The sequence below is a fragment of the Carya illinoinensis genome, chromosome 15 (genome assembly GCF_018687715.1).
Source record: "Carya illinoinensis cultivar Pawnee chromosome 15, C.illinoinensisPawnee_v1, whole genome shotgun sequence".
In the NCBI taxonomy this organism is placed as follows: domain Eukaryota; kingdom Viridiplantae; phylum Streptophyta; class Magnoliopsida; order Fagales; family Juglandaceae; genus Carya; species Carya illinoinensis.
Window position 1 is genome coordinate 41,926,583 of NC_056766.1, and position 27,347 is coordinate 41,953,929.

At 34.7% G+C, this 27,347-nt stretch overlaps 2 pseudogenes; one reads left to right on the top strand and one right to left on the bottom strand.

Moving 5' to 3' along the window:
• Positions 1-5,721: 5,721 nt before the first annotated feature.
• Positions 5,722-26,553, top strand: LOC122296952 (annotated as a pseudogene).
• Positions 18,080-24,293, bottom strand: LOC122297555 (annotated as a pseudogene).
• Positions 26,554-27,347: the final 794 nt, after the last annotated feature.

Below are 27,347 nucleotides of genomic sequence, written 5' to 3' on the forward strand. Positions count from 1 at the left end.
AGAGAGAGAGAGAGGGTGGTGATCGATTGGTCTGTACATGTGTCAACGATCAATGGATCCCCGGCCCCATTTCATGTTCTGACGCACACTTTTCTCTAAAATAATGCAAAACTACTCTTGAATGATGTTCCCTATAGCAAGTTTAGCAACAGATCAGAGTTTGAATGGCTCCCTAATTAACCTTTCGTGTTTCTTCTTTAGCTAATTACGCACGTAATATTCTACTGTTCTTAAAATTTAGTTTTTTGAGTAATGTCATACACCACACCACTATCTCACTTCATCCTACTATATATAATATGACGTATTTATTACTATTAAATAATAAAAAAATATGTAATAAATAATTATTCAATAATTATAAATATGCTACATCTTACGTAGTAGGATGTAAATGTGAGATTAGGAGTTATATTTCATATATATATATATATATATATATATATAAGTCTTTTGCAATATTTTGCTAAGTACTAATTGGCCAGCCGATCGACCTTTAGCTGGAGACAATACTCTTGGAATTTTCCTTGAGAGATATATATCTATATTTTCTGTTTTTAGCGGCTGTTAATCTTATAAGTGGTTTGGATTAAGAAATAATCTTAATTCATCTCATTTTATCATTATAATTTTTTTAAATTTTTATACAAAATATAATAAATAATTTAACTTTTTTAAATTTCAATTCAATTTTTTCAATTCCAAAACAATATTAATATTAAAAAAAAATCATATTTTAACAATATTTTATTTAACTTTTATCTAAAACTATCTTATTTTATTATCCAAACCCAGAGGCTCCTATCGAGTTTAAACATCGATCGATCCCCGAATTGGAAAGAAATGTTTTACTTCAAGCACTAGCTAATTGGCCAGCCGGCCTTTAGAAAGAGGCTGGCCGGAGACATTTTTTGTATCAACAGCTCACGCATGCACCTACACATCATACTTGCAAAATAAGAATACTTAAAATAAAAAAATAAAATAAAAAATAAAAGCCATTTTTATTATATAAATAATCACGCATGCATGCATTCGGAATATGATCAAGTCATGCTCTGTATTATTCTCTGGGATATCAACTGCATGACATCATGATATGCTCTGTAACAATTAATTATAAATATGTAACATATTTATAATTGTTTTGACGAGCGAACCTTGGCTAGGTGTGCTGCCTGCCTATCTCGTTCTGTTACGACTTTGCACCACCACCATGCATGTATTCAAGACTAAAAAAATGACCCTGAAATCATCTACAAATTAAGCCCTTAGCCACTGAGTAGTACCACTCCGTACGTACGTATGACAGATTGCACACATCATCACAAAATGAACGGATCGACTGAAATACTAATGATCTCATTCTCGTAGTGCAAATTCTGATGTGCATGCAAGGTTTGATAAAAAGAGCAGCATTTTCTTGATTTACAAGATAGATTCTGGTCAGTAGTACTTTACCTTACGTTAATTTTTTTTGACTTTTGACGATGAAAATTATGACAGGCCACCTATCATTCATTAATTTACTCAAGTACTAGCCTATAATATCATTACAACTTTCATATTATTTGCAATGATCCTTTTTTTAATAACTTCCTTATTAATGCAGCTTTCACTTGTCAATCAATTCTCTTTTTGAATTTGCAAATCACCTATTTATGAGGGTATGCTGATCTCCTTTCCTTATCTTGACTTTTCAAATGGCCATCGCTATACTCCTCTCTCGATCTCTCTGAGTCTCTTCCTCATCAAATCTTAATTTTTAGATTAACCAGCTAGCTTCTCGCAAAATACAGGTTTTGAGTGCTCCAAATAGCTTGAAAGTACACATATTCTGCAAATTACTCATGCTTGCTTGCAAGAGAAAAGAAGCAATCCTCACAAGTTTATTGAATGAAGCAATTCTTGCTTGCTTACTCATGCTTGCTTACTTGCGTGCAAGAGAAAAGAAGCAATCGTCACAAGCAATCCTCACAAGTTCATTGAGAAAAGTATTGAATGAAAAGAAGCAAGAAATGGAAAATATCGTCACAAGTTCATTGAAGAAAAGCATAGATTGTTCGAGGCAATCCAAGCTCCACAAGATTCTGGAAATTACAAGATCTAAAATTATCTGGTTCACTCTCATTTCCTCTCCTTATACCTGTTTATGACAACAAGAACACACTCATTTTGGCACAGGATATAAACGCAACATTTCGTATAATGAAGCACAACGTTTTGATACATTGATTTTAAGCTACCTTGAAACAGGGTGTTCTAACTACTGATATGCGTCTGCATTTTATCCTAGCACAAAACACACCGTTTAGTCACCTTCACTCAAAACACATTGTTTCAAGTTTATTCACTAAAGCAACAAAATCCACGTCTTCCTTCACTTATAGTCCGATCTCTAGATGCTTTTGTCTCTTTAGTTAGGAGTCCTACTGCCGCTTCCCCTCCTCACCGTCAGTAGTCTTTAGTTTGGGTGTGATGTGTTGGGAATCGATTGTATTGTTTAAATATTGGATATTTTATAATAAATGTTGTTACTTTTTCACTCATGCATTAATTGTTGCATTGTGTTTGGTACCTGTCGTTGATATTCTTGTAAGGCTCTGGTTTTATGTGGGTAAATTGAGATTTGTGAAACTATTGGGTTTTGTGTCAAACGATTACGTGGGGTGTGTGAGAATCACAATCCTAAGTCAAAATAAGGCATTATCTCAATGGAGTTACTCTGGTGACAACGGGTTATCTTGATTTGATTCTTGGATGTATGATATCTTGTGTAATAAATGGGTGCATACTTGATAAATTGCAATAACCCAATTTCACATTTCTCTATATTTTCTTATTTGCATAATTTCTCAATTTTCCACCTGCGTATATTTTAAAGCATTTGTCTTAGTTCTAGTTACTAAGATTTTGTAAATTTTCCCTGTGGTGTCCCCACCTGCGATTCTGCTCAATAGAACCTTAGGTTTTGATATAGAGGACGGGTACAATTATCGCGGTCCAACTTTGCCTGAGGAGTGAAGATTATGATCTTTTTCCCAGCCCATTTATTATTAAGTGTATTTTTAGCCTTTTGTTATTATGGGATGACTGTAATAGTTTTCTCGTCTCTAGTTGAAAATTTGGGACTTATGGATTATTTGGAAGGTGATGTTTTAATTTTTCTAGTATTGTTAGATTTTAATGACTGTCCTTTTTATTTTTCCATTGCAAATTAACTACACACCATTATATTGTATGTGCGCACACTTTCTTGTCACAATGTGCTAGGAGTGTATGACTTGAGTGGCCGATATCTTGGCATTACAATTTCTGTCAAAACACAAGCAGAGGTGGTGGGCGCCACATTACAAACAAGGAAATTAAATATATATATATATATATATATATATATGGCTAAACCAAGAGTCTAAGGCCCCATTTGGAACTTAGGCTAAATTGAGATTATTCTAATTTTAAGGTTCGGTTTGGACACTGAGAATTTTGAGATGAAAATTTTGAGTTTTAAGATAAAATATTAAAATATTATATTTTAATATTATTATTGTATTGAAATTTGAAAAAGTTAAATTAAAATTTTAAAAAATTGAATTGTTTATTATATTTTATATAGGAATTTGATAAAATTGTAATGATATGATGAGAATGTTGAATTTGAAATGAGAATTCTGACTTGCCAAACCGAATCTAAGTTGAGTCTAACATCAAAATACTCAACTTTCAAATCACTCAACTTATCTCAACTCAAAAGCTCTTTCCACATGGGATCCACGAGATTTTCCAACTCAACACCTCTTTACACACGGGACCCACATTCTTTTTCAAATTTTTATAAATACATTTAAATTTATCTTAATATCGAAACACATTTAAATTCATCTTAGATGGATCCTACAAAGCTTACTCTACCATCGATCTCAACTTACTTCTATTCATAAAAAACTCAACTCATTTCAATTTAGCTCAACATCTAAACAGGGCCTAAAAGCCTCAATAACATGCTAAACTATATGAGAAAATTAGTAGCATAGATATAATAAATATGATGATCAAGTAAGTGTGCAGCATGTACCGCTGCATGGCTTAACATAAGGCATGCAGCATGCATGCTTTGAGCGTTTTGACTTGCAATATATAATTCATATCACGATTCAAATGAATAATAATATTCTTGGAATTCAAAGATACTCCAAGCCTCCAAACGAATAATAATATTCTTGGAATTCAAAGTTACTCCAAGCGTCCAAACGTACCCTTATAAACTCACGGAGAGTGCTCTTCTAGTGAATTTATAAAGCATATATATGATTCGGAGAAGTTACAAACACTACCTTAAAAGGAATCTGAAAAAGAAACTAGAAGGCTTATATAACTATTATCCATTAATTATTTATATATACTTTTGGTTCTCACATAGGAAGTATACACTGGAGTATTTCAAGGAGATGCTTACACGAAGAAACTGCACCATTACACTAAGCACATATATTACATAAAACTTTATTTAGGTGCAAGAATGATTGATCCATACATTGTCGACCATATCATTCAGATATTATGCAAACAAAACTCGCTTCCTATATTCTCCAAGAGCCCGTATAGGGAAGATGCTTATGTACGATGAGTAGTTTAAGGTACAATTCCTCATAAAGACTCCATTGATTTCCTGTTGCCAATAACCATTGATTATGACGTTATCTTTGAAATTATAATTTAGCATGCAGAAGGAAGATATTAGAAAAGAAACGAAGCGATAAAAGGGAGAAAGAAGAAGAAAAGGACACAACTACCATGAACACAACAAAAAACTGGAAGTGTTGCATTCTAAATAGAAAAAAGCTACACAACCTATTACTATTCACACAGCCTCTATGCACCACACTTTTTTTAATTTTATTATTTTTTTCTTTTATCAAATATTTAATATATGGATAATAAATAGAAGAATTCAATTAGTTTAAAACAAATGAATTAAAAAAATGTTTAAAATTTTAAAAAAATATGATGTACATAAGTTATCAGTTTATCATTAATATTCCTTCTTCTAAATTAATCTTAATTTGTACTTTGATGATCTCGATCCTCGATGAACGAGCTGTGACATTTTGAAGCAAATTAATTATCTCGAATGAATGAGAATGGTACTCATGAGTTTGGCTTACTGGGTATTCCACATGAGGTAGTTTCTGTAAAAAGAAACAAAATAAAAACTGATGCAGCAAGTCAATTAAATTTGATCGAGATGGTGTCTTGCGTGTACATGAAGATAGATGTTGTATAAAAACTATATTTGTAATTTTAAGGGTTACAGATTTTATGTATTTATTTTTTTATAAACTAGATAAATATAAGATTTATATTAAAAAACTTATTTTTTAATAATAGATCATATTTTGTTTCAAGATAGGTGCAGAGTTCTTCATCTTGAAATGCCTACATGGCATTTTGTTATTGGTCGGTGAGAAAACATATTGTGAGCACACGATACTAAGAAAATTAATGATTTTATTAATTAATTATTATAATTCCATGCATGGGAGATGTGAGTGATTAGAGAAGTTATTAATTATCAAGTAATATTTACTGATTATTTTGTAAAATCTGGTGCTAAAGGTTGCACTCTGAGGAAGGTTATAACAAAGTGAGTCGTACGTACGTCTAAAGAATTGATTGGACTGATTAATTTACAGCTTCTGAATTGATTATTATGCTACTACGATGGATGATCTGTGGGTTCAAAGACTTGCGCCTTAAAAAACATAATATAGTCACTAAAAATGATTATTTACGACTATTTTTATTTCCGGCGATAGAATTATGGTTGCAAAAGGCCTGTTTTTAAATTTTGATAAAATTTTTGTGTCAATTATAAAAGTAGACGCAAAAAGTAATTATTTCCGACGGTTTTGGTTCGCCGGAAAAAATATAGCCGCAAATAACCCATTCTGTAAAATAATATCGTCATAACAAAGCTTCCACTGTTATTATATTTTGTTACGGCGACTTTTTATATTATTAAGGCCACTTTTAGTCGCCTTAATAGATTCTCTTCACTTAATCCTCCCGCGCGCGTCTTATTTTTTCACTCGGACCCATTTTCCCTCTCTTTCTTGCTTTCTCTCTCTCTCTCCGATTCTACACGAGGGTTTTTGTTCATTGGTAGTGCAGCCGTCGTCTCGTCACCCTCTTCTCGCCGTCGTCTTGCCACCGTCTTCTCGCCGGTGAGTTTCTTTTATGCTCCATCACTCTCTCTTGCTCTCTCTCTCTCTCTCTCTCTCTCTCTCTCTGTAACTCATTCGTTTCTATGCTGCTTACTCTCGGCCGTATCGCTTGTAATTTTGGGATTAATAGATGTAAAGAGTTTAGTTGTTTTACGTTTTTGTCTTTGATTTTACAATGTACCTCTCGTAATTTTGCCATATAGATTGTCTAGTTTGCTTATAAAAGGGAAAAAATGGAAAAAGTGTTTAGTTGGTATTGGTTCTACTTAAACACGATTTTCCTGTGACTATGGTGCTTCATTTCTACAAATGCACATGTAAATGCATGTACAAAAACTCTGTAATTGTTGCTGCTATTTCGGTTTACTTCATTCTGTTTCTACAAAGGGGTTCACCAACTGATGATTTTGGGTTTGGCTTCTTCTATTCGATGATAAAAGGTTGTCACTTCAGTTTGCAAGTAGATACTTTGTCATTGAGGCTATCCATCGGTTTGTTTGCTATATTTCTGCAAAGGGTACTGCAATTGATTTTGGCTTTTGGCTTATTCAATTGTGAAAATATTTTTAATTTCTGCACATACTCTAATCCTTGGATCCTCATGTGTATGCTGGTTGTATTTAAAATATGTGACATCAATTAATATAATTAATGATAATAAAAACTTAAAATCAAAGTAGCATGAATAGTCCAGGATTATAGACTAATAATATAACTTGTAGAGTTCAAAAACTGGAAGCATGGTACTTCAAATATAGAAGAACAAACACGACGACTAGAAACTATTATTTTCTATTGAGTTACAAAGGAAGATGTGAAAAAAAAAAAAAAAAAAAAACTGGACAGACTACAATAATCTACCAATACTATAAAAACATCTTTTGTAATCTATATATATATATATATATATATATTTGTTTTTCAAAGTGTACAACATGCTTGCCCAAACAGTACAAAGTTGCAAACTATGCCCGTTTGTCCAGTTGGTCTGGTTTGGGAGAGTACAAACTAGTCCCAAGAGTTTTAGACAAAGTAGTATTAGAATAGATAACGCGAGACCTCAATGACCTGATCCGATGTCTATGCCTATGTCCTTTTTGGTGCTTCTGACAGTGCTTATCTTTTGTCATCTCACATTCAATTTTACCTTCTCGTCCATTCTTCAGTGCACCACTTTCGTTTTCTCCTGCACTTTGTACAATGTACACAAATGGTCCAATCGTGTTATCATTCAAGTCCAAGAGAGGCTCTAAGGTCTTGACCACATTGGTCATTGTGGGTCTTGATTTGGGGTGCAGGCTCAGGCATTGGTAAGCCAATAACACAAACTTCCCAGCCCCTTCTGTCGAGTACTGCCCTTCAAGCTTGGGGTCCATTATTCTATCTAGTTTATGGGGGTCCTTCAAAAGAGGCCTTGCCCTTTCTGCCAAATTCTGCTCTCTACTCGGTCGATTCTTGTCCACGGATAGTCTACCTGTTAGTAGCTCTAAAAGAACCACTCCATAGCTAAATACATCGCTCATAGTCGTCAAATGACCTGAGAATAACCATATTCATGGTTAATTAGTTATTAACTAACGCATTAATTGACAGTAACTATAATATGAGCTTTAATAAAAATGTGTGTACTCTAAACAGAAATGACGTAAGATGCCTATTGTTATAGCCCACCGACATGGTTTCTACTATCTCACAGAATCAGATTGTTTGCTTCAACAGGAACTAGGTAATGGCATATATCTATCAATCACAAGTCTCCATGTAACTGATGAGCATTACCCAAAAATATGCACTTAGGTACAAATCCCACATTACTATTTTGGTAGGATATATATGACAAAGAGTTTTATATGCCATGCATTCCGGTCTAGCTACCGAGGTTAAATTAGCAAAACTCAAGAAACTAGTGCTGAATAATATTCAAGTCAAATGAAGTATCTATGGGCTTGGGGTAAACAAAAAAAAGTATCAATTTTTAGAATATCCAGAGATCTCCATACATCTTTATGGAGTTTTTAAAGTATTGGGCAAGGACTTCCTGCAGAATCCTTGAATAGGGATCTTCTTTTCTTCCACTCAACAGATGATGGCCTTGAAGAATTTTAATCATAAGGTTCTTAGTGTATTTTATTTTATTTTATTTTTTAAATGTATGAAAAAGTTACTACTAGTGAATTTGTATGCATATTTTTTATATTAACTTATGAAAATACACTAGATCAGACACTTTGGAGGGGAATATTTAGAGAACATCCTAACATCATCCATACTGGAAAATCACACTTTTTGAGGTGCTTCTTCTATCATAATTAGTTCCTCTTCACAATGAACTTCATAATTAGTTCTATCATAATCTGTTAAATCTATATATAACTAACTAACTATAGCTAGTTTAATTATGACACACGTAAGTAGTACTGCATGCATCCTTGTTTGAAACTAGTTTTGGCTATATATGTACATATTTGACTAACTTTCACTCAAATTTGCACAGTGGCCGCTTGATGATCAAGGGATAACATTCCATATTTCAAGCGATTAATTAATTACTTCAAACCCCAATTAAATATAAATTAGAAATTAAAGTTCAAATAGGTTGAAGAGTTCTATACGTACAAGTACTAAATCTTTCAAGTTTCAAAAGCTACCTGCACGTAATTAATTAATAATAATATTCTAAAATATGTGTTAGACCAATTAAGTACTTGTATTAATCCAAGGTAAGCGTGCTAGCTACATATATATATATATATATATATATAAATGCCTGTATAACAATTTTGCAAGAATAGCTAGCTATGATCTATCTCGGTTGTTTCCAACTTCGTATAAGCAGAAACTGATCAGGGATATATGTTGAATACGAGACAAGAAATAAGAAAAAGTATGATTAATTAATTAGACTTCTCTCGTCATTGTTAATAGCTGATAGATAGCTACTTGTTTCTGTGTAGCTAGGCTTTTAACCATGCAGTAGGTCAAAATGCTGAATTATTTTGGGTGTCCTGTTTTTAGTACTCATCGACATTGGTGGGGTGAGTAGCTTTATATAATTGAGTTATATGTAAAAGATCATAAGTTGGACAGATGGGCAAATTCATCTAATTCTACTGAATCTGTTCTATGTGCAGCTAGGAATAATATGGACTAATAATAATAATAATAATTTGAAATGTAAAAGATCATATGCTCCTTGATCAAAACATTCTTCGGTTATGAGATTCATTGTGTGCTTGTGCTTTTTTGTTTCATGAGAAAAAAAGTACCTGGGTGTTTTAGTTCTATTTTTTCAACTTAATATAAGGTGATAATATGGTATAGAAGAAGTTTCAAGTTCTCCCTTGATACAAGGAATATCTTGTAAGGTAAAGTTTTCAAATTTTGATCTACTGTCTAAAAAAAATCATAATTGGCTTGTTGTATTCATTTTGTGCCATAAGAATCTTTGATCTGATGGTCATCCAACTTGTAATGCTGCACGCAGATAGTTATTTGGAACTTTAATTGAAAAGACTAGCTCTGGCAAAAAATTTAGGTGAATTGGGATCGGTAAGATAATATTTGACTTGTGACTCTTTTTACCTATCCAAGAAAAAAAAATATTTCACTTGTGATCGTTAAGTCATTGCAAACTGAGAACTGAGTTAAATCTAGGAAAAGAATATACCGGGTGGGCTAAAAACCAAGACTATCATTTGAAACATAAGCCTTGGTTGCTGTATCTTTATGGCATTTCTTTTCCTACTCAGAACAGTTAGTTTGAGGCCTGTTAGCTTTCACCTCATTTGGCTAATAATGGGTTATTATATTAGGGACAACTCAAAGCTTTGTTCTTGTGGTGGTGACCGACAAATCTTTTATTGGGATGTATCAACAGGTCGAGTAATTCGAAAATTTCGTGGCCATGATGGAGAGGTATGGTTTCTTTACAGATGGAAATTTCATTTCTTATCATTGTCTACTTATGAATTGAATTCTTAATTCTTAGGTGAGGTTATGGATCTTGTCAAACCAACAATGTTATCTAGACCTGGCATTGACATATATATTAACAATATCTCATGTTAAGATGCTAGAAGATGTTTTTTTCTTTGTTCAAATGTCTTCATTTGTTTCCTATTTTTGTTGTCCTTGCAAATCATATTATTTTTTAGAATTTATTTAACTATCTATCCTTTCTTTTCTTTTTTCTTTTGTAGGTCAATGCTGTAAAGTTCAATGAGTATTCTTTTGTCATAGTGTCAGTAGGGTATGATCGATCATTGCGTGCTTGGGACTGTAGATCGCACAGCAACGAGCCAATTCAGGTTTACTCTATTTTTTGTTAATCAAGTACATCTCTACGGTTACCCTTTTATCAGTTTATAATAGCTTATCTTTTGAAGAATGTTGTTTTCTTTGCAGATTATTGACACATTTTTTAGACAGTGTAATGTCTGTTTATTTAACAAAAACTGAAATTATTGGAGGAAGTGTTGATGGGACTGTTCGAACATTTGACATGCGCATTGGTAGGTATGTAGTACTCTAGTGGAAAGCTTGTAAAATTCACGTGTCGATGTTATAGAAATATCTTAGACATTCAAGAGATTATTTGTACTTCTTACCTTTTTTCTGTGAACAAATTGTGTTATATTTTGTGCTACATTGAATTCTCTCTTTTTTTCTCTAACTTTCCTAAAGTTGTTACGCATTACTCGCTGGAAAGTGTCCTATTTTAGATCATCCACTTCTTCTAATGATGACGTTCTTTTTCTGCTTTATAATATAGAGAATTATCAGACAACTTGGGTCAACCAGTCAACTGTATTGCAATGTCAAATGATGGTAACTGCATATTAGCCAATTGCTTAGATTCTACTTTACGTCTTCTGGACAGGTAAATTCTTCTACTTTTATTGATATGTACTATAGTTATCTGCCCTTACTAGCTTTCTTATGGTAGATCTACTGGTGAACTCTTGCAAGAATACAAAGGCCATACTTGTAAGGTTAGCCTGTAGATTCTTTGTTCTTGTGTCTTCTACGTAGTGTCTTTCTGAAATTATATAATTCAGAAATGTGGTCATCTTTATAAGATGACTTTTATCAATTATGCACTACAACAAAAAGGGCCTATTGCCGCGAAATCTTTTGCCAAAAAAATTATCAAAATTTGCAGCAAATGACCATTTAGTGGCAAAAAAGTCCTGCCGCATGTTTGCGGATAATAAACTGCCAATTTAACTACTATATTCGGCCATCTGAAAATTTGTGGAAAATAGCTACTTATTATGGCAATGGAAGCCGCTGCCACAAGTCATTTTTCTTGTCAAAAATAATGCAACCTGCCCTCCCAATCTTGATCAATTAACTCAATTCTCGGAATGCAACCTTGCCACTTACATGCTATTTCATCAATTTAATTGTGGCTATTGAATACTTACTACACATACATATTGTAGGAAATATATTATATTGGAAACTTATGTTACTAGAAAAAATAGTTCACAGCAACTTCGAAGCACCACAATAACTTAATTGCAATGAGGTTCAACAAATTGAGACTGACTTCAATTAGCTTTTGCTACTGAAATTTCCAACGTACCCCTGTAAAACCACGAAATTGTCTACCAATTTCCTTGAACAAATAGGTTAGATCTCAATTATCAAAATTATGAAACGAATCAAATACTTTAAAATAAATAATCAAACTTGCAAGACACAACGATTGGTTACGAAGGGAAACCCTTCAAAGAACTCTTTAAAGGTAAAACCCTACGGGGCAGCCAAACCCAGAAAAGTCAATCTTATTATTTGAAGAACAATTACAAGCAATAATCAATTACAAAACCTTTGCAATTCGACTCTCTTACTTGCCTAGACAAACGACCCGTTTGTCTTCTACCGCAGTAGCAGCCAGAACCTCTGGCGATCTTCAAATGTTGACTTCCCTTCTGGAATTCCAGAGGCTGAAATCCAATCGATGTTCCTTCACACTCAAAGCACGATCACACTCAAGAAGATATGAAAAATCCCATGAAAATTCTCAAGTGAATTTTCTCTCATAAACACTCAGAATCTCCTCTGTAAAATTCGTGGCTTGAAGTCCTTGAAAAGATACAAAATCGAATCCCTTTAAATAGAAAGTCTGGAAAGAGTTCTAGTCGCAGTAGGACTCTGCTGACGGTTAGCAACAGACGCGAAAACGTGTTCCGACGGACTGCTAACATTTCGCAATAATATCTTCTGTTATTGACTAAACTCTGTTCAAAAGAGTTCTAGTCGTAGTAGGACTCTGCTGACGGTTAGCAACAGACACGAAAATGTCTTCCGACGGACTGCTAACATTTCGCGATAATATCTTCTGTTTTTGACTTAAACTCTGTTCAGCTTTCTTCTTGATAAATACCAATCTTCCAGAACTCGATTTTAACCTCAAAGACTTATCTAAACAACACCTAAGACTTCTAGATAGACTCAATATTGTTTAGATACAAATCAATACTTATTTTACATTCATCCAAATTTAATTAAAAAATGATAAGATGAACCTTATCATTCATCCAAATTTAATCAAATAATGATAAGATAAACCTTATCATTTAGTCATCTAATCCTAGCCAATTTTTGCCTTTACAATCTCCCCCTTTGGCGGATTAGTGACAAAACCAACTTGATGAATGTCTTGCATATACAATCTTCCCTTTGGTGGATCGGTCACAAAACCAACTTGATGAATGTAGTGTGTACCTAAGACAAAAAAACCAGCAGACCAAGATCTCGTGAAAAATATCTTAATACAGTTATGATAAGAAATGACATAGAACATTCCTTGAAACTAGTCCCAATAATAATCAAAGGTTAGATGTAATGTAAACCGACAAAAAGAAAGTGTTCTAGTCATCATCAACAACCATGTTCAATACTTAGTTCTCCCCCTCAATATTCTGCTGCTCCCCTTTTTATTTTCAGCAAATTCATTAAACTCCCACTTACTCAAACTCCCCCTAAACTTCATAATATCAAGATATTCCAATTTTTTTTTCTCCCCCTTTTTGTCACTAATCTGACAAGACACAAAATAGAATAAATATCACTTATGTGAGTCAAGATGAAGATACTAAGAAATGATGAACAACTCACATGTGTCTCAATTTTTCATGGATTAAATGTACATGATGTATGAGCAAGAATGTATGTTTAAACAATGAGCAAATGATTGAGACAACTTAGTTGAGACAAAAAAAAAAAACTTGGTGGGCAGTCCATGAAAACCGAATGACAAAGGCTAAAGACCCACTCAAAAACCGTCTTCAATACATGCATAGAGTAGATATAACAAAAAAAACCGTTGAATTTTTTTATAATTTTTTTTTTTTTATAAAAAAACAACGAAAGGGCATGTAACATGCTTAAATGTATCTTAGTTCAAACATAGTGTAACTCACAAAACAAATTCAATAAAGTACACCCTTTTATTTGCAACAATCACTATGGATGTTCACTCCTCATAAGGTCATCAATGTCAAAGTTCATGTGAGTGTGTGAGTGAGTATACTTATATCATAGCATGTTATGAACTCCCTTTTTTTTTCCTTTTTTTCGTTTTGCTTCCCCTTTTTTTTTTAATATATCTTTGAGACATTTGTTCAAAGAAAGATTACTTTTGATAGATGCTCTCAAGAGTTTGTTACTTGACCTTAAAAGTCAAACTTTATGCTAGGGCCTAGATACATGAGCATCTCCTCCAAACACTAGTTTGTACACCCCCTTTGTTCATGTTGGCTGCTCATCTTTTTCCATAATGATTAGAGCAACGATTTTTTTCTGTAAGAACTCAAGGTAGTAGATCCGTGTAGGGTGTTTATCTTTTTCCGCAATGAATTAACACCGACTTTTTCTATAAGGATCACTCTTTGTGTTTGGCAAGAAGAGAGCTCTTTACATATGTACTAGGTTCAACTAGTATTAGTCAATTCAAGGCATGAACTCCCCCTTTGATGAGCATCTAAAAAAGAAACATATTAATTATAGGATGCTTACATATAGGTTCCTCACAGTGCATTATAAATGAACTTTGCCAAGATAATTTATAGGGTTAGTATGCACAAAGTGAATCGCACAAAATAGCAAGATGCATAGGTTCAGGAATTTATTATGTGAGAATACAATTGCTCAAACTTTGACATATCAAGTATGCACTTTCCTTAAAGAAAAGTTTTGAACCAAACTAGAATTTTTTTATAATATATTTTTCTTATTTAAAACTGAAAAACAGAAACATAAAATAAAACAGAAAAATAAAATGCATGTCCTAGGCTAATGCAATAATATAAAGGATGCAAGAACATGCAAGTAGTCCTATCCATTAATGTGACATGGCATCCTCTTTGATCACCCACTTTGCTTTAAATTTTGGCCTATTCTTTTTATCAACATCACTTTGTATGATCTTTTCTTTATTTTGAAAGCAAAAATCTGCTATTTCACTAATTTTGAGACTTAAAAAATTGATTTGTTGACTCATATCACAAACTTGATTCTCTAGACTATTTCCTTTCCTTTTTGAATTTCTTTCACATCCATTTTTCTTCACTTTATTCAAGTTAAAGCAATTTAGTCTTATATGACCAACAACACCACAATAATGACAAATAGGAATAAACTTACCTTTGCACTTACCTTGGTTGGGCTTCTTTGTCATTGATCTATCATGTGAGGCTCTTGGAACATGAGTTGTAGACACGGCCTTCTTTGGAGTTTCCTCATCTTGACTTCCTTTAACAAAAATGATATCTTTTGATGAAGTGACAGCGGATGATGAGTCTTTAAGTTCCATACCTTGGGAAGTCATATACCCCAAACCGGTGCGATCACAACTAGATTTTTGAATACTCAACATCTCTTCTAATTTTTGTGTTGCTGTTTTTTCTTGAACCTTTTCCAACTCTTTTTCTAATGCAATTTTTTGATCCCTTAATCTTGCTATTTCAATATCAGAAATTTTGAATGCCTCAGACAACTTATTTTTCTCACTCTCCATATTAGTGAATTTCTTGTACAGCTTCTTGTTGAGTTTCTTTAATTTGATCACTTCTTCACACACATCATTGTAAGCTTCTTGTAAACTCAACTCATGATCATCCACAACTAGAGCAACCTCCGAATCACTATTGTCATCATCACTTTCAAATTTTGTTAGCTCAATATCAGAAAAATCATTAACAACAGTAGAAAAAGCCACAAAAGTATTGTCATAATCAGATGATGAACTTGAAGTTTCAGATTCTGAACTATCACTAAGTGTGACATTCAATGTTTTTCCTTTACTTTTCTTGAAATTTGGACATTCAATTCTTATATGACCATAACCAGAACATTCATGACACTTTACTTTATCAGATTTTTCTTTATTCCATTTTTCAAAATAATTTTTCTTTGCAGAAAATTCTCTACCTCTTTTTTTCTTTCCACTATACTTTTTATTAAACATGTATTTTCTGAACTTTCTTACTATAAGATCTATATCCTCATTGTTAAGATTTTCTTCATCAGAAAAATCATCTTGATTTTCTTCTATAGTTTTTAAGGCAATAGACTTACCTTTTCTTGCTTGAGGAAGCGAAGATTCATACGTTTGTAAAGAACCTACCAATTCTTCTACCCTTATTGCATCAAGATCTTTACTTTCTTCAATAGCGGTAACTTTGGGTCGAAATCTTTCAGGTAAAGACCTTAGAATCTTCCTCACGATCTTTGAATCCTCCAACTTCTCACCGAGATTAAACCTGGAATTCACAACATCATTCAGTTTAGCATAAAAATCATTAAAATTTTTGTCTTCCAACATTTTAATCTCTTCAAATTTTGAGGTTAGCATTTGCAATTTTGAATTTTTTACTATTCTTGTGCCTTCATGTGTAACCTCCAAAATATCCCAAGCTTCTTTAGCAATCTCACACATGGAGATTCTTTTAAATTTTTCGGAGGATACCGCCATGAAAATAGCGTTAAGTCCTTTGCTATTCAAATTGCAATTGTTGATTTCATCTTTTGTCCAAGCATCTATAGATGTCTCGGGTTTAGTCCATCCTCGTTCAACCAAATGCCATACACGTTCATCCAAAGACTTGAGAAAAGCTCTCATACGAACTTTCCAATAAGCATAGTTTTCCCCATCGAAGTATGGTGGAACGTATAGTGAAGTCGACATGATCTACAAGGGCACGGATCACACTCGAATGAGTGAACCACGCTCTGATGCCAATTGAAATTCCTAACGTACCCCTGTAAAACCACGAAATTGTCTACCAATTTCCTTGAACAAATAGGTTATATCTCAATTATCAAGATTATGAAACGAATCAAATACAAGCAATAATCAATTACAAAACCTTTGCAATTCGACTCTCTTACTTGCCTAGACAAACGACCCGTTTGTCTTCTACCGCAGTAGCAGCCAGAACCTCTGGCGATCTTCAAATGTTGACTTCCCTTCTGGAACTCCAGAGGCTGAAATCCAATCGATGTTCCTTCACACTCAAAGCACGATCACACTCAAGAAGATATGAAAAATCCCATGAAAATTCTCAAGTGAATTTTCTCTCATAAACACTCAGAATCTCCTCTGTAAAATTCATGGCTTGAAGTCCTTGAAAAGATACAAAACCGAATCCCTTTAAATAGAAAGTCTGGAAAGAGTTCTAATCGCAGTAGGACTCTACTGATGGTTAGCAACAGACGCGAAAACGTGTTCCGACGGACTGCTAACATTTCGCGATAATATCTTCTGTTATTGACTAAACTCTGTTCAAAAGAGTTCTAGTCGTAGTAGGACTCTGCTGACGGTTAGCAACAGACACGAAAATGTGTTCCGACGGACTGCTAACATTTCGCGATAATATCTTCTGTTTTTGACGTAAACTCTGTTCAACTTTCTTCTTGATAAATACCAATCTTCCAGAACTCGATTTTAACCTCAAAGACTTAGCTAAACAACACCTAAGACTTCTAGATAGACTCAATATTGTTTAGATACAAATCAATACTTATTTTACATTCATCCAAATTTAATCAAAAAATGATAAGATGAACCTTATCATTCATCTAAATTTAATCAAATAATGATAAGATAAACCTTATCATTTAGTCATCTAATCCTAGCCAATTTTTGCCTTTACAGCTACTACCACACATCTATGTAAAAGGTTATTATTGGCAACTATGTCTTTTGGAAAATACTTTTACTGACAATTGTGAATCCTCCAATCTGCCTTATTGCCGACTAATTAGTTTTCCCACTTTAGGAATTCATTGATGATTCAGCTATGCCAAAAAATAACTATTATTGGCCATTGTTTTCTCTGCTATAGCTCAATCTCAGCAAATTTGTTTTACATCTAATTCCGAATACAATGACCTACATTTTATTGGCAGAGATTGAAGGGTCCTGATGATGCATTCTTGTCAGAAAATCTCTATTTCCACAAAACAACCCCATGTTCATATCTGTCACAATTACCTGGCATAGCAAAAGATGATTTCTTGCTACTTTACTACCCTACCATTTTGCCACTACTACACAATAATGATAAATATGTAATGACTATACAACAGTGACCTCAACCAGATTTTTCTCCATAAATTAACGCTCAATACATAATTAGTAATTTGCGACCTATGCATGTTCCCGCAGACAGATGGCTTTGATTTGATCATGCCATCAGTTTTTGAGATGAAAAGTATAAAACAAAATTGTCAACATTGTTACTATAGATCAACTTGACATCTTCCCCCTTAGCACATTTCCAAATAACTTGGAGAAATCAAGTGGACACAAATATTTGATTACCCAACTAAGGACTCACAAACAAGGCACATCCAAATGAACACATCTGTTTTATATATCACTTAGTTCTCCATTAAACATATTTTCCATCCAAATGCACCCTGTTCAGTTGGTCAATATCCAGCCAACATAAACCACAAAATCTTGTTTATGATCATATCAACACATATGACTTAATCATCAATTCTAGTCTCATTAATTACATGCTTCCCATAATTGGCATCCTGTTCAATCTGACATGCCCAGCCAATATACATAAACAACATATTCACACGAGTCCCATTTCTATGTCCTAAAACAGAACTATTACAGATCAATATATATAGCATGGTTTCTAGTCTCTTCCCTGGTCAAAGATATCTGTGGGGATCTTGGGTAAAAAAAAACACATCTCATTGTCCACATCATTCCAAGGTTGGCCTCATTGTGTCTTCATCAGGACAGTTCCTTGAAATCTCCTCTTGCTGCCATGCTTCATACTCCCTGCACATATATTTTGAGTTAAAGTCATGAATATCCATTTTTTTAGAGTTGAGTTGCTTCCAAAATAGCAGAGCTGATAAATTACCAATATTATGACAATGTTGGACACTTACTATGTACCCTATCCCATCATGCAATTGACTCTATTCTCAGCCACCAATTGTATGTATTTTTATCCAACCATGCAAATTATTTAGTTAATCTAAAGCAGGGATAGTTTGAATGGATATCCAACTGTCAGAAATACATACCTTTGAGCACATATATCATGAGTTATTGTCATGGAAATCCAACATTTTTACCTATGAGTTGCTTTCTAAATAGCAGGGCTGATAAATGTCCAATATCATGTCAATCTTGACACTTACTAACTACCCTATCCCATCATTCAAGTCACTGTACTCTCAGCCACCAATTGCATTTTTTTTTCCAATCATGCAAACTATTTATTTAATCTAAAGCATGGACAGTTTGAAGTTTAGGATTTCCAAATTCACCATAAATGAGCATATGATAGTGTTAAATGGAGTAAAACAAAAAACAGTAAATTAGGACTTAATCAGCAATATTAAGCAAGGATGAGTGTGGAAATTGCATACCTTACTCAAGGTTTTCTGCACCAAGATGGTAGCAAGTACTGCCATTGTCAACCCATACAAGGCTGGCTGTTAAAGGAGACACAAACTTTGAAACTGACGCCACATCCATACAGGTGCACACTGATGAGTTGCTCATACTTGGCTCCTTTCTAATCTTAGAGGCGTTAAAGCAAGCTGCAGGTATCCAACACCTTATTTTGATCTTAGTGGGGCTTAGTTTTGTCTTTTATTTGTTTTATATGCCTTGGCGATCAACCGAGTAATGCAAAAATACATGAGGCAAAGAGCTTTGTTTGGGAGTGAAAGATAATGTTGGTGGCCTATTGATCTATCTCTGAAAAGCCAAATACTTTCTACTTGATTTGAAGCACAAAATTTATATATATATTTCTTACAGCAGAGATGGGTCGACCCCATAACAGCCATGCATGCTCATCCCCAGCCAATAAATAATTATTAAGTACTCAAAACCATAAGAAAAACAGAAAACAAAAACAAAAAGTCATAGAACCTGCATCTGTTTTTTGGCAGAATGTTAATGGGACATTTGGAGTTGGACTACTCAATAAATGGCATACAAAAATACTTTATTATTTGGAAGATATTCTTGGATGATGCCAAAAAATAAAGCAAGCTAATTGACCAAAAGAATGAAAATTTCTGCTCTTGGCTCTTTGTATAACTTCAGATTCAACAAAAAATAATCCATATCAAGCATACAAGCAATTCCTACTATGGTTATAATTTATGCATGTTGAATTACATATGCAGCTCCTTCTAGATCTTGGAAAGAAGCAGGGAAACAAAGGAGAGAGCAGCTATAGTTGCTTAAGAAATGAAGATATCTTCATATTTCTGCAATTATGCGTCAAGTATTTTCAGCAAGCTGAAGCTTCTTATATTTGCTTAAATCTTTGATCTTGGTCTTAATTAAGTTTTTTATGTGTCATGTAGTTCATCAAGAACATTTTTGGTAATCATCATCAAAAGGCTTTTGGAGTGCTTGCTCCTTACTTATTTGGTGAGGGGCCTACCGTGACTTCTTATATCTCTCATATTTTTTTGTTTCTTTAATTCCAAAAGATCTCACCTGACATTGTTTCCTTCAGCCTGAAAGGAATCTGGCTTTGATCCAAGTTTCATAAACTTCATCTCGAGAGCAAGAGATCCACTTCACCCTCTGCACCTTTAAACCTGTCCTCTCACTTCTCTTTGAGTAAGAAAGAGAAGGAGATTAAAGGGAAATACAAGATGGGAGTTGTGTAATATTTTAAGAAAAGGTTCTCTTGATATGCCAAGAGAGCCAAAGAAGAGGTTGTTTCCTTGGTCGGCGGCAAAGCCAATGGAGCCCTGGCGCACCTCGTCAGCCTAGGAGACATCGCCAATAGACTCCTAAGACAAATAATTCTCACACCAATATCACCCGCAAGCACAAATGCGACTCCACCTCACTCTCCCCACACTATTTCCTTTTTTTTTTTTTCTTTTCCTTCTGATCACTGTGTCCTTTTTTAAAACAAAATTCAGGGCTTACATGGCACATGGATTGCCCATGTCATTTTGGTAGATGATAAGGCAAGTGCCGCATGCACTACCACATCAGTTTGTAAGGGGAATGTAGAAGAATCTGTGGTACCCTCGCATACACTTAATGATTCCACTACACTTCTCACAACTTTTGGGGAGAAGTAGAAAGTGGAACCAATAAGAATTTTATCCCCTGCCACTTCCATCCACTTCTTTCTTACTTAATATCCACATGGTAAGTATTCCTAAATTTAATCTCTCACTTCTCTTTGATTTACTTCTTAGTACATTCCAAACACGGTAAATTAATCCTTCCATCATTTTGAAATAAAGACAAAGCATATTAAGCTTGCATATTTTCCTGAAATGTTGACCCAATAAATTGTCTGTCTCCCTTTATAAACCTCTTCCTTTCCAAAATCTAACACTTCCCCTGTTTCTGTCCACAAGACCATCTCCAAACTCAGCAACAAAACCCTAATTTTCTTGTTTGTGCCACCACTCTCCTCTTCCTCTCTCTTTGCAAAAAAATTAAATTCAGGTTAGGTCTAAAGAAGCTGACTGGTAGCACAACTTGTGCCACCACCCTCAGTTTCTTTAACTCAATTTCTGGTTTAAAGTCATAGGAGGCCCACTGCTGCCACTCTACAAGCCTTCTCCTCGAGTTTTATTGCTAAATTATTGGAAGTAAACATCTTATCAAAAAGAAAAATTATTGGAGAAAAATCTATGGAAGTAACAGCCACTCTAGTAAAGGTTCAATCCAAAGTTTCTTCTTTGCCACCCCTTTGCAGCCTTGTTCTTTCAAGTTTCCTTCACCATTATCCATAGAAACAGGTTTCCCAAAACCCAGGTAAGAAAATTGTAAGAAAAAGTCCTTCCAGATTCCCTATTATGTGGCAAGTACAAATACTATTTTTCCCTTGTTTTGGCTTTCCAGGTTTAAAACTACATGATTACCATTCTCTTTGCTTTACCCGATCTTACAACAAATCTAACTGAGCATCCTTAAAAATTTACAGACTCCCTTTGATGCAACTCCACCTATATGATTATAGCTCTCATTGAGTGCTGCTGTCCATGCATTTACAGCACCAAAGGGAACCCAAAAAAGATTGTTAACTGCTGCCATCAGTGTGTCACCCACTTCACAGCTCCCTGTCCTGGATTTTTATCATTCAAAATCATTGGAAAAGTTCCTTAATGGCTGATGCAAATTCAAGGTAAAAATGAAACACCCAAAAACCACTCCATGTTCTTTGTATTGGAAAAATTTTTTTCACTTGTATCTATGTAAGGCCATCTATGTATCTTTATGAATCCTTGTTGGATTACAATGGTATTGTTTGTGGATATTACGCTCCATGCAAGATTCATGCCAAGGATGTCATGATATGATAGCCATGCATACAAATATTGCTATGTCACAATTAATGCTGTGCCATGCATATGCATATTCAACTTCGAATGTCCCAGGTGGTGACGTGGATGTTTTGAGGAAGCGAGCCAGGTATAGACCAAGTTTTGCGAGTTAACTAAACATCTTCATGTTATGTTTCATAATTTAGTAGCATTCTTAACTCTATGGGAAGGGGGTGTTACACTAAGCTTCTAATCCTCCCTCTTTGTGTAAAGCAAGTCTTAATTTACACTGTCCTAAAAATTATTTGCACCCAAAGGAGCAACCTTAGACCTGGAGAGAGCATACCACCAATACCAAGGCCTCAACCACTTGAGCCAACCCCTAAGGGTTCCAAAGAACATTAGAAGTACCCATTGACAATCTTAGTTAGCCCGACTCATAAAGAGAGAAAACCTAATACAGCAAGAGAAGAACTGCAACACATTGACATATGTTACCTGGTTATAAAAACATCTTATAAAAAAAACGTCCGAGGTTGTCATTCGGGAAAAAATGCAGATAACTTTTCTCACCTCAAAACGTTCATTGCATGTTTGAAGACGAGAGAATAACTTCTCAGCAAATCCCTGCAAGTGAATAGAAATGTAAAATCTTGTTCTATCCACATGGAAAATATTAGAAGTAATTGGACAAAAGATAATGAAAAAACATAAGAACCTGTGCATCCCTAAGATGGCTAAGAGGTGAATAATAATAAAATGAGGTCGTTTTTTCTGATGATAAGCATTGCTGTCTTTTCATGCTACGAATTGCACGCTGTATTTTCGCTTGCTTTTTCTTCTTGCTCGAAACTGTTCCTTTATGGTGTGCCTATAGTCAATACAAGATACCCATGAAGTGTTGTATTCTTACAAGAATTTTTAAATTTTTACAAGTGACTTCTCAAAATATCTACTGCCTTAAACGCAATAAAAAAAAAAATATCTACTTCATTACCCAACAGCTGTCCCTGCAGTGGGAGGTAATTTTCTTGGGCGGGAGTAGAATTGTAAATTCCATCCCATAGTACTCCTAAAATATATTGGGGTAATCTGAATTGTTGTGTGAACAACCTAGTGAAATCTACAACCAACCTTATAAACAGCCTCTTTACAAAGGACAGCTCGAGTGACTTGAGGACTCAAGTCATCTTCACTGCTCGAAGCATCACTATCATCGTCATCTTGAATCTTCTCATAATCAAGGAGAAATGATAGAGCAGCAATCATGATCCTAAGTAATTCAAATGCAGGTTGTGATTTTCAAATGTTCAAAGATTATAAATTACCCATGATTACCAACAAAAAAACAATACTCATATACCTTAATGAAGAATGAAAACATGCAGTACAAATTGCATCTGCAGTTCTATCATCGAACCAAACTCTTCTTCGGTGAAGCTCACATAGGGTGATAAGCGATCTCTTGGCTTTTGCTTCATCCTCTTGCTATCAAAATATTTACAAAATATAAAAATCAATTATCACTCCGACGAAGCTTTGCTCATTGATTAGGCAAAAAAATTACTAATACAAACCTGAAGCAGTGAAAACAAGATATTTTGAAGCGAACGATTCTTAACCTCGTTCTTATGCTTCTAATTCATTCGCCTGATGCTATGAACAACATGAGAGAACGCCAATTTTCTTAAAGCCCTATTGCCCATAATATGTAGCTCCATGAACAAAGCTAGGGTGTCCCCAATATCAACCATCTAAAGTAAAACAACGAAATATGCCAACTTCAATATGAAAAAGCTCCGTATAAAATAAAAATCACATCAATTTTTATTTTTTCTTTGTGAGATTTAGCGATATTACCTTCCTATTAGCAAGGAGAATGAGCAATTGAACGATATGACATCTCAAACTCGAGGGCAGCGAACACGCGGAGGAGGCTAGGAAATGGGAGAGTTGCTTGGGGAAGTCGGCAAGGTGATGAGGATAAAAAGGTGTGACATGGGCGAAGAGCATGGCCCTATCGCCGAGGTCTTTGGCTACGGTGGGGTCGGTGGTGATGCTGGTGATGGAGGTGAAGCTAAGCGCAGCTTGTTGCTGGAAGAGCTCCAAGTAGGATTTGAATTGGTTGTAGACGAGGACCAACTCTAACTCGTACCCTTCTAGGTCGGACTTCATCTTGGATTGAAGCGTCGGAAGGCTAAGCCTATCAGAACTACGTCCCAACGCTGAGAGTGGCTAAGGAGAAACACTAGGCCGCTGAGAAGCCATGAGATGTTGGTTTTGCGATTGAGAAAAGTTAATAGGCTTGGGTTTTTTAGGGCTTTAAAGTGAAGAAAGAAAAGCCCTAGAAAGGAGGCTCAAAGCCTCAAACCCTACTCAAAGCTAAAATAAAATAAAATAAAATAAAAGTTAGATACAACGAAAATACAAGATAGGATCTTATTGATAAAATTATAAATTTTAAACGTATATTAATAATTTAAACATATAAATTATAAAAAACTAGCAATACAAAATCCAGAAATTATTTCTACCTTTTATAATTAACCCAAAATGTGACACCCCATATGAGAATGAGGAAGACCCAAAAATTACCATATTTATCCAAAAGTAAATCCCACATTTGAACCTTCCATCTACCCTAAAAACGAGGTACAGATCCAAGTGGTAGCATGGTAGATATTTGAACCACCAAAATGAATATAACTCATAATCAAAATTAACTCAAACCCAAACAAAATGTTTAGCCAGCATATTTAGTGAGTAAAGCTTCAATATTTCTATGTAACACAAAACCCAATATTCAAGATACAATTAGAACTGAAACATATAAAAAAATTGTTCGGGGTAACCATAACAACCCAGCCTTTTAAGTGATAAGTAACTACAAAACTGCCATCTAACTATCACTTTTGAGGTCATACTAAAGCTAAAGGTCTAGACACTATACCAAATATGACAGTATAAGTTAACCAGTTACATATACATAAAGCAATTAGGCCATGCCAAGATACGTAATCATAAAATGTTATTAATATGAGAGAATTAGGCCACGCAGTCAAGTCTTCTTCACCAACAATGCCACAACCAGCAACACCCCACGTCGCACACAATCCATACAGCAACCCAAACAGCCACACTACCGAGTTTTCTCCGCCCACAACACCCCAAATCAGAGGTTATTACACATCAATGTAACTAAGAAGTCAAAACTCTAATGTTTCTTACACAACCAGAACCAAAGCAACTTTCCAAATGGTACTAATGTACAAGCCACGAAAACAACAGTATAAATTCGAAACTAATGCTCGGGCTTTCTAACCCAAATTTCGTTGCAGTGAATACAGTGAAATCAATAGTGAGAATAAAGGGCGACTTACGTCGGTTCCTACATCTGCGATGGTGCACGATAGGGAAGACCGAATTGGGCAACTGGATTGGCGGCACAACAACTGCAATGAATAAGGATGAGAGAGAGAGAGAGAGGGGGGGCGAGAGGGAGATAGAGAGGTTATGGGCAGCGTTCGATGGTGACACCCTCGTGCGTGTGCTCGAGGTGGCTATTGCTCATGGCGGCTCTATGGTGGCTGGCAATGGTCGGTGCGAGAGACGGGGAGGGGGGAAGACAAGGCAGGGTCACGGGCAGGGGGCTTGGTGTGTTTGCGCAAGAAAGGGAATAGGTTACGGGGAGACTATTGGGGAGAGGGAGAAAAATTAAAGGAAATTGGCCTTTTGTGTAGTGATTTAAATCGCGGTAAATAATTAAATTTAACACGATTAAAATTAGTGACGAATGATTGTGGTTGTAAAATATTGAAAAAGTGTCAAAATTGACTTTTTTGGTCAAAATAATATTTTGGCAACATGCTCTTGTTGAAAAAATGGGTTTTAGTCACCATTGCATCTATTTTTTTTTTCCAAGCATTAATTTTGTGGGTAAAACTAAGCATTTACGGCAATTTATAAGTTGCTGGAAATAAAGTGGCAGCAAAAGGTCAAATATGTTGTAGTGATGGTTACATACAAGTTATATATAATTTGCTTATTTTTTATGTGCACCAACAAGAGACAGTCTATTTAATTCTCACACATGTTAAAGCATCTTCTACCTATGTTTGAAATCTGTAACAAGCTTTGCAAGTCTATATTTTTCATTCTCATATCAGTCCTACAAACTGGATTGCTACCTTACCAACACTGATGCCCATATAACTGGTGGATCTGAGGATGGCTTCATTTATTTCTGGGATCTGGTGGATGCATCAGTGGTTTCAAGTTTCCAAGCGCATTCGTCAGTGGTAAACTCCTCCTGGATGTGTACTTGGGCTATGTCTTCTCTTCTTATGAATAAAACTTCTTGATTACCTATCAAGGAAAAAGATCCTCCTGGATGTGCTTATAGTATATATTGTTATGTCTGCGATGTTTAATGTGTTGAAGTATTAGTCTAATGTTAAACACGATTCAAAAATTCAAACATTGTATGGTAGCATAAAAAACTCGCAATAATGAGCAGATCTTTTGTAAATCATGTCAGATAAGACACCAAAATGTGTCATAATCACTAGTTTCCACGATGTTGAATTTTTTGCTTTGAGTATTGTTGTCTTTAGTCATGTTTGCAGGTGGCTTAAATATCATTGAGACTCTTATCCATAGGCATTTCCCAAAAGAAGTACTTGGCTCCCTGGATAGTTTGTCAATTTTTTGCTTATATAATAATTGAGAAATCAGATGCAGTTATTTGGAATACCAGGACCAGTATAAGCACTGGTGTATGCCAAAAACAAATGATGTGTTCATCTCTATTTCCCATTTATGTAGCAAATTTTTTTCTGGAGTTCTTAGGTCATAAGTGCATCCTTTGACTGGAACTAAAAACACACTAATGTTGTCAAGGAAGACACTTTCACAAAAACAAAATGAATCTCAAGAATATAGGGAGATTTGCTTCGAGTATCTCCTGTTTTGTAGTTTCGCAATGGCTCATGTCGTTTTGTCGCCCGAATTTGGTTGTCATTGTTGATAACTAGATTTTAATTTGACCACACCTTAGGTAAAACTCCTTCAAAGCTGTTAGCTGTATTGTGCTTTATGATTGGTTCTATGTCAACCTCCATGGGAACAAAATGATACAGGGTGCAATTATGTTTTACTAGTCGATAGCGTTATATGGAGAATTTCCTGTAGTGAGAAATTTGTTGCTACATTGTTAAAAAAAAAAAACAACAATGGAAGCTTTTGTCAGATGGGGTGTTCACAAAAAGAAATCAAGGGCGGCCATCATCCAAGTGGATTTTTTTGCATAGAACTTGCTTGAGT